Below are 15,579 nucleotides of genomic sequence, written 5' to 3'. Positions count from 1 at the left end.
ATTAAGTAGTTGAGGCCCATTTTCTTGGAAAGCAGTGGGGGTCAGTGGTAGAAAGTTGATGGGAGCTGGTAAAGGGATTAAGGAAGGGAATCTTCACCCATTCTTCAGTCATCCGTGGAAGCATGTTCTCATGTTACTCAATCTTTCCAAGGAAACTTCCCAAACCACTTCTAACCATATACCATCCAAAGTTTCCCTCTGAATCATGCAAGAGACATCTAGATGTGGGTTGAACAACACTCAGTTATTGCAATAGTGTTTTTCTTAAATGTCACGTGTGTTACAACATCTCAATGAGGCTATTTGTGGTTTGAGCCTTCTGAATCAGGATATAGAGAAGTTCCAACATCTGAGATTCATTTAATGGAAGCAAAAAAAATTGAACCCTTCGATGAATCCACCTGCACCAAGATCACCTACCATACTGTGCAAAATGCAGGTTCTTGCATCTGCCCCAGATCTAGTGAATAAGATTCTTTGAGGTTGGAGGCTAGAGATCTCCCTTCTTAATAAGCTCCTTAGGTAATCTCATCATCAAAACTCAGCTCAGAAATTTTATCTTCAGGGAAGTCTCTTTTGGACCCTCACCCAGCTTACAAGCTACCCCAACACCTCCTTTCATCATGCTTACCACATTATCTGTCTCCCCTGCTACACTGGGTTCCAAGAGGGCAGCAGCTTTGCCTTCTTGTTCACCGCTGATCCCCAGGGCTTTGAACAGTGTTGATGAACTGAATGAATGATTCTTATGTACTCTAAAATGGACAGCCAGATGCTAGGGTTGAAGCTCCTGTCCAGAGCATGTAAGGTGCTCTGAGGTCTGGCCCCTGCCTACCTCTCCAGCCTTCTCCTCCCCAACTCTCTGCATCACACGCAATACACTAGTAACATTTAGTTGCTTGTTGTTCCTTACACAGCCCTTTACGTCCCTATGCTTTTGCTCAATTTGTCCCTTCTTATTCTAAACCCCTATCACTATGTGCAGTCTCCTCCATTCACACCCTCCTCCATATGCACCTCCTTGCCACTATCTAGATAATTCCCATTCTTTCCTTTTAAGTTTCTACTGAGGCCTCTCCTCCTTGCAGGAAGCTTTCCCATTCCCACTACTCCACAATAGCCTCTCTTCTCTGGGACCAGTGACAGCTATGAATATTTCCATCTTTGACCTTACCACATTGTTTAGTAATTACCTCTCTCTCTGTTGGTCTTCTGCATTAGACTATGAACTCCTTGAGGATGTGGACAATATCTCATTAATCTATCCATCCCTACTTTTTATTCCAGTCCTTGACATAAAGTAGCTGTTCAACAAATTACCATTTAATGAATGAATGAACAGATGAGCAAACAGAGCCAAATCCTCAGGCACAACTGTTAACTGAAACAGGAACATGTACATCTGAACACACACAAACTGGTGACTGGATTAATTGATCCCATTAGGGCACCAAGAGTTGAGGGCCTCTATGCATAAAGCCAGTCATCTTATCAGATTGGCAAGAAGGGTTAAGCCAGAAAGGACTAATACATATGGACACTACAAACCAGACAGAGAAGAAGCTGAGAATTCCAAGGCTCATTAACCAAGTCACAGCAAAAAACAAACTAATAAGCCTAGATGCAGGTCAGAGCAAGTGACTAGGCAATATAGTGGGCCAGAGAACATGGAGGGAAGTAAAGAAGGTGGGGTGAGTGGGGGTCCAAGAGAAAGTCCATAGGACAATGAGTCAGTCATGGTGGTTTCTGGGTGAGTTAGCCCTCAGCTGCTCTGTTGAGCTTGTGATAGCATCTTAAAGTGACAGTGCTCCCTGGATAGGATCTGAAATAATGTGTCACTAAATTCTAGGTTAAAGGAATGAGAATCATATTGTGGTTTTTACTAAAAGCCCAGGGTTTTGGTTTCCTATTGTTGCTTTAACAAATTACCACAAATTTAGTGGCTTAAATATAACAAATTTATTATCTCGCAGTTCTGGAAATGTTTAAATGAGAGTCATACAGAGCTAAAACTCAAAGTACCAGCAGAGCTGTGTTCCTTCAGGAGGCTTTCGGGGATCATCTGTTCCTTGCTTTTCCAGCTTCCAGAGGCTACCCCCATTCTTTGGTTCATGCTTCTTTCTAGCAATGGTATCACTCTGACCTCTGTTTCATCACAGCTCTTTCTCCAACTCTTTCACTCTGACCCTCCCGCCTCCCTCTTATAAGAACGCTTGTGGTTACATTGGGCCCATTCTGATAATCCAAGGTAATTTCCCTATCTCAAGGTCTTAACTTGATTAAGATCTTAACATTTGCAAAGTGCCTCTTGTCCATGTAAAGGAACATATTCACAGGTTCCTGGATTAGGACATGAACATCTTTGGGGGATCATTATTCTACCTACCACACTCATCCGGAGAAAAAAATTATTTTAAAAACTGAATCAGGTTTTGATTTTTAAAAATAATAATAATAAGTATATAGCTCTAAATTTCCTATCAACGAAGGCAACTAAGAAAATGACACAAAAATCTGAAAAACAGGGGATAGAGAAAGGAAAATTATAATTGTGTAATAATTTATAGCTTCAATTGGTTTTTCTCAATTAAAAATTCAAATATATAAAATAGATAGCTAGTGGGAAGCAGCCACATAGCACAGGGAGATCAGCTCAGTGCTTTGTGACCACCTAGAGGGGTGGGATAGGGAGGGTGGGAGGGAGATGCAAGAGGGAAGAGATATGGGAACATATGTATATGTATAACTGATTCACTTTGTTATAAAGCAGAAACTAACACACTATTGTAAAGCAATTATACTCCAATAAAGATGTTAAAAAAAATTCAAATATAAATGTGACACTGTCACTCCTAAAAGAGGATAACAACTGGACACAGCTACCTGCTTTTTCATTGGTTTTGCATCTCCCCTCTTCAGGTCCCCTCTTCTCTTTAAGCAAGGGCATGCACCTCAAAACTGTAGGTGGTAACTGCTGCATGTATTGATGCCAGCAACACATGTAGCACAGGGATGCAACTGAAAGACATGAAAAGGAGAAAGGTCGAAAAGGATTCAACTCAAGACATGAAAAGGAGAGGAGTCATTTTTTTCTTTCCAAAATGGAAACAAAAACAGCAAATGCTTTAAAAGGAACCTCTGGATTTTATTAAAATTATGAATACTCTAGGATTTTGCACCTATAAATTATTGAAGATAAAAAGAAAATATTTTAAATGTCATGTATGATCATAATGTGAATGCACATTTTCTGACCAGCTCAGACAAAGGCAAGTTACAAACTCTTTAGTAGATAGTGGCAGATGGTGCTAGTTGAGACCAGTGTTAAGTAAGCCAGGACTGCAAGGGTAGGGGATTGTCGCCGAAAGCAACATAATTTACCCTCCTTCCAGACACAGGAGAAGAAAAGTTATTATCAGCAAATAACTGGTAACATTGGGAGACACTCAGTATATTTCTTTAATTTGTCTAATTTTCCTCCTTAGTTAAAATAAAAGAGAAACAAAAGAAGAGTTCAGAGCTCTTTTCAAAACCTTGATTGAGGGCTCACTATTATCTTTTTAAGACAGCTTAGTTTATCCCCGCAAAACTATTCTCACATAATTTTGAAAGTGTTGAAGACTTAGTTTCTTTTAAAACAAGAAAGATGCCAGCATGTTTATCAACACTAGAGAAGAAGCCCATAGAAAGGGCCAAAAATATAATAGAAGAGGAAATAATACAAGACTGGAGACAGAGAGACCATGAGGGAGCTGTCACACTAATCTAAGATAAAGATCTGAACCGGCAAAGGTAGTGTACAAGTTTCCTGTGGCTGCCACAACAAATTACCACAAACTGGATGACCAAAAACAATAGAAATGTATTCTCTCAGTCTCACATTTCTGGAAGCCAGAAGTGCAAAATCAAGGTCTCTGGAGGCTCTAGCGGAGAATCCGTCCTTGTCTCTTCCAGCTTCTGGTGGTTGTCAGATTTCTTGGTTTCTTTGGCTTGTGACCACATCACTCCAAGCTCTGCCTCTGTCTTTGCCTTCATATTGCTTTCTCCTCAGTGTATCTGTGTCTTCTCTCCTGTCACAATTCTTCCTCTTCCTTTCTCTTATAACCTCATCATAAGATCCTTAATTTAATTACATCTGCAACAACTCTTTTTTCATATAATGTAACAGTTAAAAGTTCCAGGTAGCTGGATATAAACATATTTTTTGGAACCACCATTCAACCCATCATTGGTAATAAATGTGAAGTGGGAGAAAAAAATCTGAGAATTATTTGAGAGGTACCATCAGCAGAACTTGATGATTAATTGACTGTGGGGAATGAAGGGGAGGGAAGAGTCAAGAGTAACTTTCAAATAAATACCTAGGTAATAACTAGGTACTCAACTGAAATAGAGAACTTGGATGGCAGAGCCCTTTTATAATGAAGAAGATGACTTCCTTTTAAACATGTTGATTTTGAGGTGTCCATGATACATTTAGATGTTCAGCAGATAGCAGGACCTATGCATCTGAATCTCAAGAGAGAGAGCTGGGCTAGAGATAGAGATTTGGGAGCTTGTGAGCATACAAGTGGTAATTTAAAAACCTCAGAGAGGATAATATTGCTCAAGAAAGCAATAGGTAGCAAGAATTACAGAAGATTGGAAATAGACACCTGGCAGTTAAGGGGTAGACAGAGGAAGAGCAACCCATAAAACAGATCAAAAGTTAAATAATAAATGAATAAATAAATAAATATTTTTAAAAATTAATGGTGAACAGGTACAAATAATACCAAGAGAGTGTACTGTCCAGAAGCCAAGAGAATAATTTCTGGAAGTGGGGAAAAATAAGCAATGTCAAATGGAGTAGAAAGAACAAATGAGATGAGGAGTAAAGTGTTGAAGCAGATGATAGAGGGAGAAAGACACCACGTAGATCTCCAAATGAAAAAGAGTCCAGACAATGGGAAAGCACATGCAAAAGCCACGAACGTTTCATGAATGCTCGAAAAACAGAGAGGTGGCCAGTGTAGAGGGAAAAGTGTGAACAAGGATACAAGTAAGACAGAGGGTTGAGAGGTAACAGGAGTCCTTTACCTTAACACAGGAAGGCCCTACTCCTTAACACAGGTAGAGCCTTTCTGGCCATTTTAAGGACTGTGGATTTTATTCTAAGTGAAAATGAGAAGGTATCAGAGGGCTTCCTGCAGAGGAATGACATGATCTGACTTCCGTTTTAATAAGATCACTTGGGCAACTGTGTGGGAACAAGAAACAAGGCCAAAAGACATGTTGGAGACAGACTGGAAGCAAAGATGTAAGCAGGGAAGTCAGTTGGGAGGTTACTGCAACATCTCAATAAGAGGTGAGGGCAGCTTGGACCCCAATGGTAGCTATGAAGGTGAGAGGAAGGGATGTAATTGTTGATATACTTGAAAGTGGGCTCATAAAGATAGTTGAAGGATTAGGCAGAGCGAGGAAAAGATGGATCAAAGATGATTCCAAGGATCTTAGCTGAAGTTACTAGAAGCCTGGAGTAACCATGAGGAAGCAGCACCCCTTCTATGTATAAATAGTGGGCTTGCTATGTAAATGGAACTTCAACATAAGGGTCTAGTCCTTTATTCCAACCAGATTGCCTATCCTAAACCTCTTCTATGTAATAATGTTGGTGCAGGCAATGTGTATGATGCTGAGAGGCATGTCAAACTCTATGTCACCGAAGTGTAAAGTGCAAAAGTGAGAGCAAGAAATAAGGCTCAAAATATATGATGAAGACAGACTGCAGAGAGCTAGAAAAGAAGTTAAACTACGTTGGAAAATCTCAGTTGATTGTTTTACAGCACACTGCACTGCACACTACAGACGTGAAAATGCACACATGTTCCACTTGTAATTCACCAGAAAACCCAGTGGTTCACTCCTCAGCAAGAAATGTCCTGGGAATCTTTGATTAAACTGAACCCACTCAGGCCACATCGCTGCTGAAAAATTCACACTTAGGAGGAAGGAAAATTAAGAGTGTTCTTCATGAAACTATGAGCCAACTGCACAAGCTCAATATCCTCCCTACATCAGGAATCACAAGTTATTAATATTGTGAAGTGATACCAGCAAACTGAAGAGGGTTGCTTCCCAAACTCTCTGGGTGTCACATGAGACACTTCACAGCTCAATACTATGTGGAAATGATAGAGGGGTGTGCTCTACCTTCAGAGCCTCTCAGTCACTCAGGAAAGTCCAAATTAGGGGAATAAACTATTGCATATGCAAATCGTATTCACTCTGAAATTTATTACTGTTGCTCCAACATCTGTTCAAAGGCAGACAGATTGTTTCCCATGGGCATATGACTTCCACTGAGTCCAAGAGAAACTGCACCAATCTGAGAAGAGTACAAAGGATCCATCAGAATTTGAAAGCAGAGCTAACATTTTAGTGCTGAAAATAAACATGAGCATCCAAGCATTCTTTCCCCTGGAAACATGTTGTACCTGGAGGTTAGATTCCCAGATCAGCCCACAAACGTTTGTTTAATCCACAATGTTTCTAAAACACTCTATAAACAGTACTCTGGGACCTACCAACATAAGAACCTTGTTTCTGTTGATTTAATAAGTGAGTAGTTTTGGAACACTGGTTATGTGCCAGGCATTGTGCTTGTACTGGGGTTTCAGAGTTGCAGAATACAGAGAACATGGTCCTTGCCCTCGAGGAGCTCAAGGGAGTGGTACAGACAAGGAGAATGCCAGATCCAAGAGACAGAAGTCAGTGCTATGACAGTAACATGGATAGGGTGGAGGAAGCATGGGTGCAGGTGATAGAGGTGGGGATACCTAGTACTGACAACTGAAGGAAGAAATGGTTTACAAAGCAGATAAAAGGGCTGTGCAAAAGCATGGCAGCAAAGCACACTCAAAGCTTAAACTTGGGTCATATAAACACATCTCCCCTAAAGTTGTTACCATTTCTTGCTCACATGACCTGTAACCCACAAGACTGTGAGCGCCACATGGGGGCTCTGCTGAGCTAAGGCAAGATTTCTAGCAGAAGAGGGACCACTGAGGATGGTGAAGGGCCAGAACAACTGCCAGAAGGCATGGAGTAGTCTGGGAAGTGCTAAGAGAAGAATGAGACATCTCCAGGAAATAGGAATGAGGCACTTGGGGGAGAGAGTGTCACAGATCAACAATTATGGAGAACTTATCCTATTCCTCATGCTACATAAGTCCTGGGAATATAAGGATCCATAAACTGTGCTTCCAGTGAAAAAGATTTTGAGATCTAATGAGGGGACAAATTGTAGTAACATGCTGTAAAATGGTGAACATGATAGTATCTACTTCAGATGGTTATATGAGGATTACAGAAAGTAAGACACATACCTAGTATTTGGCACATAGTAAATGCTCAATAAATATTAACATTATCAAATGCAAGTATATACTATGTACAGTGTACAGGATGAAAGAAGAAATGGTTAATTCTAATGGGAGAAAGAAAAAATTTGGAGACTCTAATAACGAGGGTGTTCATCACACAGACTGGGACACACAGCCTACAAGACATTCAGAGAGAGCGAAGACACAGAGGCAAAACTGTCCTGCTGTGTGTTGGCCTCAAGCAGAAATCCAAGACCACTCTCTGCTCCCCACCCCCCAACATCCATTTTCAAAGAAGAAATGCTAATACAAATCAGCTAAGTTCAATATTGTTTATTAAATGAACATAATAATAGTAATTACAATTACTATTGTTATTATTACTAGTATTGTGTCCCAGATAGAGTGCTGAAATCTTGACAGACTTTCATGTCAGTTAATCCTCACAGTTAGGACATAGGTGTGAAAATGAGTCCCATTTTACACGTGAGAGGGGTTCATCTTATAAGAGCCATACTTTTAACCTCTTCTCTGCTATTGTACCACCTACCATATATAAAGGAAGCATGAGAGGTAACTATACATATATTGAAATTACCCTTCTTAAGTTGGAGATTTCTTGAGTAGTGCTATATTCACTTTTTATTTTTTAGGGTAGGGTGGCAGGGAGAGGAAAGAAGGAGAATAAGTATGTTTCTTTCCGTTGTTAAGAAAAAGAAGCAAATGGTAACAAAGGAAGCTGTTAGCTGAGATGGATGGGTGGATAGATGGATGGAAAGAAGGAAGGAAAGGAGGGAGGGAGGAAGGGAGGAAGGAAGGAAGGAGAAAATGAAGGAAGGAAAAGGGAGAGAAAATTTATTTCAAGGACTTACCCTGGTGTTATATAGTTCCAACCCAATCTTTTATACCATCTATATTGTCTTTATCCCCTATAGAAAGTATAAAAGATTGGGTGAAAATATTTGTAAACCATATGTCTGATAAGGGGTTAATCTCCAAAATAAATAAGACTCCTACAACTCAATAGCAAAGAAAAAAAAAACTAATAATTCAAATAACCTGATTTAAAGTTGAGCTAAGGAATTAAATAGACATTTCTCCAAAGAAGACATACAAATGGCCATTATATATAAGAAAAAATGTTCAGTATATTAATCATCAGGGAAATGTAAGTCAAAACCACAATGAGATATCACCTCACACCTGTCAGGATGGCTATAATAAAAAAAAATTTTTAAGTTGTGTTGGTAAGGATGTGGAGAAATTGGAATCCTTGCCACTGTGGTAGAAATGCAAAATAGTGCAGCTGCTATGGAAAACAGTATGGATGTTGCTGAAAAAATTAAAGATAAAACTACCATATGATCCAACAATTCCCTTCTGGATATTTAACCCAAAGAATTGAAATCAGAATCTCAAAAAGATATTAGCACTCCCATGATCATTGCAGCACCATTCACAACAGGCAAGATGTGGAAACAACCTAATGTCCATGTATATATTAGAATATTATTTAGCCTTAAAAAAGAAATTCTGCAATATGTGACAACATCGATGAAACTTGAGGACATTATACTAACTGAAACAAGTTAGTCACAGAAAAATAAATACTGCAGATTTCACTTACATTAGGTATATTAAAAAGTTAAATTCATATGATCAGAGACTAGAATGGTGGTTGCCAGGGGCTGGGGGCAGGGGAAAATGGGGAGTTACTAATCATCAGGCATAAAGTATCAGTTAAGCTAGATGAATAAGCTCTAGAGATCTGTTACTCAATATAGTACCTATAGTCAATGATAATGTATTTTACACTTAAAATTTTATTAAGATATTAGATCTCATGTTAAGTGTTCATAACACAACAAAATAAAATTTTCAAAAGAAACCTGGTCCCAGTGAGTTCTTTCAGTGAGGAAACTGAGGTACAAAGCAGTGGTAACTTTCCCAAAGTCACTCAGATACTATGATGGTTTCCTCACTGAAAATACAGAGATAATAGCTACATTGTTACACTATAGTAAGGATCAGAGACAGTCTATTCAAGGTGCCCAACACAGGGTAGGAACTTTTTTCTTTTCAACTGGTTTTTGTGAGAGGGGGTCAAACAGTGAAAATATTTTCTTTCAAAAGCAGCACATGCTTATTGTAGAAAATTTAGGAAACACAGATAAATACAAAGAAGAAAATAGGGACTTCCCTGGTGGTCCAGTAGTAAAGAATCTGCCTTCCAATGCAGGGGACGTGGGTTTGATCCCTGGTCAGGGAACTAAGATCCCACATGCTGTGGGGCAAGTAAGCCCGTGCGCCACAACTACTGAGCTCGCGCACCTCAACGAGGGAGCCCTCGTGCTGCAAACTATAGAGCCCATGCACCCTGGAACCCACGCCACAACTACAGAGCTCATGCGCCCTGGAGCCTGCGCGCCACAACTGGAGAGATGGCTGCTTGTCACAACGAAGAGCGCGTGTGCCGCAACTAAGACCCAACACAGCCAAATAAATAAATTAAATAAATAAATATTAAAAAAGAAGAAAATAAACCCCTCATAATCACAACACTGTTAATCTTTTAGTAATATTTTTCCTGTTTATATCTTCAGTGTACATTTCAATTATTTTCTTCTAGTGCATCAGTTTTAAGGACTGCATAGTATTTTATTGTATGGGTGTACTATAACTTAATCCTTTAAGTGTATGTACACATTTTGCTATTATTAATATCCTTGTATATGCATTTATGTGCATAAGCATAATTATTTAGTTAGGATAAATTTTTAAAAATAAAATCACTGGGTCAGACTCACCAGCCATACCAACGTGTCATTGCCCAAACACACCAAGATCTCTTAAATGCCTGTGCATTTGCACATCTCAGTCCTTTCTTCTGGCATGTTCTACCCACTCTTGTTTGCTTGAAGAGCTTCTATTCATCCTCCCAGTCTCAATTCATGCATTGCCTCATGGGGGAAGATTATCCTGACTGAACAAGACAGAACTAGGTGATCACTTGTCCATGCTCTCATGGCATTGTGAATATCTCTAAAGTAGCATGTATCACGTTATACCAAAATTGCTTATTCATACATTCATCTCCTCATTGCTATGAGCCTCTTGAGAGATGAGGCCATACACAACACTTGGCACATAATAGACAGCAAAAAGTGTTCACTGAATTAATTGAATGAATGACTACTGATGCCTTCAGAGGCAGTGAATTCCTGCCACCAGAAATATTTAAACAAAGATGAGATAGTTGTTTAGCAGAGATGTACAGAGAGGACTGAAGCATCTGATACTGAACCAGCTAACTACTAAATAGGACCCTCCAAACCTGAGAGTCCTTGGGGCGAGGTGAAGAAAACTGGCAATCACAAAGGCACAGAGAAGGAACAGCTGTATATTTGGGGAATAGCAAGTGGCTCAGTTTGTCTGGGCAAGAGGACAGGATGGAGATAGGATTGTAGCAAGAAAGAGATGACACACCCAAAATAGTAAAGGAATATCATTTAATAAGTGTACTATTTAAGAGGAGTGGGCAAGGTAAAGTATCCCTCATGGAATGATAAAGCCTAGAGGGCCTAACAAGAGCAGGCTGCCATTCCAAAGGGGCAAAAAGAAGGAAGTGGAGTTCCCAGAGCCCTGTGAAAGGGGGGTGGTGGGGTGACTTGATATAAGTCGTGGCCTAAGTAGAGGAATGGGATTTAGTCACTGCCAGGGATCTACAGGGAGAGGGAATATATATATATATATATATAAAATTTATATTATATATATATATAATTTATATAATATATATATAATATATATATATAGGCACTTCATCTCCCTCTGCTGTCACCCTCCAACAGCCTACCAGAGCCTGCCAGTGGCCGCACCCAAAGCCAGACAGCAAGGGAGCCCAGGGAAGGTAATCTGTAGAAGCCCAGAGCAGGGCAGACAGTGAGGGGCAGGCTAACCGCATAAACATTATTTGGCAAGCCCTCAAGAGCTGCCACGGAGTTTGGGGCATAAGGGTGACATGATCCAGGCTCTGCTTGAGGATGGTTAGTTTTGTGGCTGTAATCAGAATGAATTCTGAAGGCAAAGAGGGAGAGGGAGGCAGGGAAACAAACTAGGAAACCATTGAATCCATACATTTAAGTGAGAGGGGAGGAGCCTCAGCAAGGGGACGCCTTCATTACCCATATCAACCCTGGGAAGACTCCTGATTCTCCTGCAGATTGCACACTCCCTGAGCGGCTCACCCTCCACATAAGCAGCCCACCGAGTCACAAAGGTGGAGAAGAAACTTCTCCAATAAACCGCACGATCCTACTGTACAGCACAGGAAACTATATTCAATATCCTGTGATAAACCATAATGGATGGGGCCTCCCTGGTGGCGCAGTGGTTGAGAGTCCACCTGCCAATGCAGGGGACGCGGGTTCGTGCCCCGGTCCGGGAAGATCCCACATGCCGCGGAGTGTCTGGGCCCATGAGCCATGGCCGCTGAGCCTGCGCGTCCAGAGCCCGTGCTCCGCAATGGGAGAGGCCACAGCAAAAAAAAAAAAAAAAAAAAAAAGTGGGGAGGAAGACAAAACAGGCAGAAAAAACAGCATTACAAAGGCTGGAAGTAAAAAAAAGTATGGATTGTGTTCAAGGAAGTTTAGGTGATTCAGTTTAACCAGAGCACAGGTTGTAGATAGTGATCCTTACTGATCACCCACCCAATTGATCTATTTCCTTTTCTTGATGCATTTTTTTCATGACCTTTGTCACTATCTGATTCCATATTATGTTAACTCTGTTATCTGTTTATTTTCTAGAATAACCAGAATTTCAGTTCTCCAAGACTTCAGTTCTCTGAGACTTTTTGGTCTCAGAGACCCTTTTACATTCTTAAAACTGATCAAGAAAATCTCCAAAGAGCTTTGGTTTATGGAGGATATATCTATAAATACTCACTGTATTAGAATGGATATAATGTTTTAGTTATGTAAGATGAATGTTGTAGAGATCTACCGTACAACATAGTGCACTATAGTTAAGAACACTATATTGTGAACTTAAAATTTTTGTAAAGAGGGTAGATTTCATGTTAAGTGTTCTTACCACAAAAAAGGGGCAGAGAGAACTTCTAGAGGATACAGATGTTTATTACCTTGATTGTGGTGATGGTTTGATGGGTGTATGCTTATGTCCAAACTCATCAAGTTATGTACATAAAATATATGCAGTACTTTGCATGTCAACTGTACCTCAATAAAGCTTTTTAATTCTTTTAATTGATAAATTTTTAAATATTTATTTATGTATTCATTTTAAAATAACAAAAATAAACCTGTTCCATGTTAATGTAAAGAACATTTTTATGGAAAAACATTTTCACATAAAATTATTAACAGAGTAGCATTGCTTTATAATTTTGCAATTTTCCTTAACTTCTGGCCTAATAGAAGACAGCTAGATTCCCACATCTACTTCCACATTCAATCTGTTGTGATATCACATATCAGGTAGCCTCTGGAAAACTTCACTATATACACATAAGAGAAGAAACTGAGAGTGAAAATGACAAATAACATCTTAGCATTATTATGGAAACAATTTTACTTTGCAGACACCCTGAGTCACATAGCCCCTCAGGGTCCCCTGACTAACTCTGAGACTCACTGAACTAGAATATAAACTCAGTGAGAGCAGAGATTGTGTTTAGTTCCCTGCTATATTCCCAGCACCTAGACCTGGTATATAGTAGGCACTCAATAATACTCATTAAATGAATGCATGAACCTGAGGCTATATTGTGAAAAAGACTGAGCTGCAGGCTAAATGAGCTTGCAGTTGACTTAGTAGACAAAGGGGAGTCAGTAGTGGTATGTGAGCGGGAGAATATAACAATCTGATTAATCTGACCACACCAAGGAAGATGGGTTGGAGAGAAGGGTAACCTGGAGATATTGGTACCAAGTAGGATGCTCTTGATTTAGTCCTGGTGAAAAATAGTGAGGTTCTGAAGTAGGATGAAGACTGTACAAATAGAAAGAGGAGGACAGACGTGAGAAATCACTGGATGCAGTGTATTAGCCCCCAACGAGAAATCCATCAATCTATCCTGACTTAACTGTCTGTATGATCTTCCTCAAGTCAATCAACTCCTGTTCAATTACACTTCCCTCATCAGCAAAATAAAATATTGTATTAAATATGGATTGTCACTTCCAACTCTCTTAAAGTAATTTGCAGAAGATAGAATTGTATCACCAAAATATTAATTTTAAATGTCACAAAATCATAATTCCTCATTGGTAATTATTCCTGCATTTACTTATGCTCAGACTAGTCATTAACTAGGCTCTTTAAAAAGTAAGACTAGAGAATCAATATTAAACTTCAATATTAGCTAAAGCGTTTGCTTGGGAAAAAACAGTTATTATTCAAGGAGGCCTTTTAACTTATTTAATTCTCAAACAATTCCTATGATGTAGGGGTTTTTTTCCACATTTTGTTAATCAGGAAATACTATGAAATACACTCCAAGCCCCACACCTTGGAGTAAGCAACAAAGTTAGTAGTTAAACAGTTATGTCTGATTCTAAAACTTACAGTCTTAACAATATATAACACTACCTCAAAGAAATTGAGATACTGTTTAAATTTGGATATGTTGTTACAGTTTGGAAGTATGTATCAACAAAGAGAAAAATATGGCACTCATGGAATCAAACTAATTACCACCTCAGTTAATCTACAATTATCAGAGAAAATCAGACTCTATCAGGTTAACAAGGCAAGGAAAATAACTGTATCTAGTTAATTAAAATGTATAGGAAACTATGGGCTAAGGTGGAAGAAAGAGTACAGAGCTCAGAAAATTTTGAGGAAAATATAGAAGAAAAAAAAGACATCATCTCATCTAATTTTCAAACCTGAGCACACCACTGAGAAAGAAACAGGCTCTGTTCATCATTTCTCTGTTCATTTTTGGCTAAAGCAAATTAAGGTCATCCACTCTGGGAATAAATGAGGTTGCTCTGAGTTTCCAAATCGACAGTGGCACAAGTAATGCTGCTAATGAAAATTCTCCCAACTGTCTGACTCAGACATCGGCTCAGATTCCCATTCCCTGCAGCCATTTGGTTGAAAGTATTTCATAATGATTTTCAAGAGACCATTTCATGTTTCTATTTTATCTCAAGGAAAGAGGGGATGCATTTGTTCTCTGCTTTGAATCAGAAATATGCTTGACTTTGTAAGGATTGCATAGTGAGGGACATCCTTGGTGGCGCAGTGGTGAAGAATCTGCCTGCCGATGCAGGGGACACAGGTTCGATCCCAGGTCTGGGAAGATCCCACATGCCACAGAGTAACTAAGCCGGTGGGCCACAGCTACTGAGCCTGCGCTCTGAGAAGCCCATGCACCGCAACGAAGAGTATCCCCTGCTCTCCACAACTAGAGAAAGCCCATGCACAGCAATGAAGACCCAATGCAGCCAATAAATAAATCAATAAATAATTTTTTTAAAAAAAGATTGCATAGTGAGAAGGCTGACCTGTAGTTTCTTTCTTTCTTTTTTTTTTTTTTTTCCCCCTAGGTAAGAAGTAAATTTATTGAGAGAGACACACACTCCATAGACAGAGTGTGGGCCATCTTGGAAAAGGAGAGGCCTCACCTGTAGTTTCTAAATTATTCTTCGTTGCATCTATCTTCTGTTCAATTTCCCAGTAATTGTTGGAAGACCAAATCGGCAACCTGTCCTTACGTATTTCTTTGATACTCTACTCTTAAATTATAGCATCAGAGCTCATTATTCTTTTGCAGTGTGCTGAGATACATCAGTAAACCCCTGATTATTATTCATTTATTCAGTACACTTTGCTTGAGAACTTACTATGTGCCAGGCAGTGTGTTGGTACCAGGGATCCAATAATGGACAAAACAGATCCTTACCTGCCAGGTGGTCACCGTCTAGCAAGGTGATACGTAAGTAGATAAATATTTCCTTGATGTGTTCATATTATCAACAATATGAGCAGCTACTGTATTCCAGGTGTTCATGTTAGATGCTGGGGATCTGTTCTTCACCAAAAAAATAAAAAGAAAAGTATTACTACCCATGTTAAGCAAAGATAAATTCAAAAGAAAAAGAAGTAATTTAAAAATCAGTAGGAAATGAGCATTCTGACATGAGCTATGTGGAAATGAGACAGACTTTGTCTGAGATAGTCCTGT

Source organism: Mesoplodon mirus (assembly GCF_964341445.2).
Source record: "Mesoplodon mirus genome assembly, chromosome: 3".
Taxonomy (NCBI): domain Eukaryota; kingdom Metazoa; phylum Chordata; class Mammalia; order Artiodactyla; family Ziphiidae; genus Mesoplodon; species Mesoplodon mirus.
This window is presented reverse-complemented; position numbering follows the sequence as displayed.